This window comes from Helianthus annuus, chromosome 11 (genome assembly GCF_002127325.2).
Source record: "Helianthus annuus cultivar XRQ/B chromosome 11, HanXRQr2.0-SUNRISE, whole genome shotgun sequence".
Taxonomy (NCBI): Eukaryota; Viridiplantae; Streptophyta; class Magnoliopsida; order Asterales; family Asteraceae; genus Helianthus; species Helianthus annuus.
In genome coordinates, this window is record NC_035443.2 from 128322654 (window position 1) to 128323485 (window position 832).

The 832-nt window shown below is 43.8% G+C and overlaps 1 non-coding gene across 1 annotated transcript; it reads left to right on the forward strand.

Moving 5' to 3' along the window:
• Positions 1–395: 395 nt before the first annotated feature.
• Positions 396–502, forward strand: LOC118484395. Its single transcript, XR_004873506.1, has one exon. It is a non-coding gene; the product is annotated as a small nucleolar RNA R71 (small nucleolar RNA).
• Positions 503–832: the final 330 nt, after the last annotated feature.

An 832-nucleotide genomic window follows, 5' to 3' on the forward strand; every position in this document is an offset into this window, starting at 1 on the left:
CCGACGGCCTAGGTCTATTATCAATGTAGTTTACCATTTCTTGTTGATCGTCCGTTTCTTTCATACAACTCCAATTTTCATGTGACCCACCACACCCTTCACAAGCCATAACCGAGACTGTTTTTGTCATTTCCAATTTTTTTATTTTTGAAGAAAGGGCCTCGATTTGGGCTTGTAAAGAAGTGCTTTCATCGACCTTATGGGCGCCCAGGGCAATAGATTTATTCCCCCGGGGGGTGTGCCATTGAAAATTGGTTTGAGCAATTTCCTCAATTTGATTATATATTTCGTGCGGGCGACGATTACCTAAAAGTCCCCCGGAGCTAGAATCAAGTGTCTGCCTTGTGTGTGGCAACAATCCATTATAGAAAGTGGATACTTGTTGCCATATCGCAAGGCCGTGATGTGGACACTTGCGTAATAACTCCTTGAACCTTTCCCAAGTTTCATATAAGGATTCCCCGTCCTCTTGTGAATATGTATTAATTTCACTCATTAATTTAGCAGTTTTAGCGGGAGGGAAATACTTATATAGAAATTTTTGGGCTAGTTCATCCCAGGTGTTTACCGATCCAGCTGGGAGGGCGTTGAGCCAAGCTTTCGCTCGGTCTTTCAGTGAGAAAGGAAACATACGGAGGCGGATGGCGTCATTTGATGCTCCGTTGATCCGAAATGTATCACATATTTCTAAGAAATTAGTGATATGTAGATGGGGATCCTCGTCCGCAAGCCCATGGAAGGTTGCGGAGTTTTGGAGCATTTGTATAAAATGCGGCCGAAGTTCGAAGTTATTAGCTTCAACATTCGGAGCATTGATAGCGGCGCCTAGGTT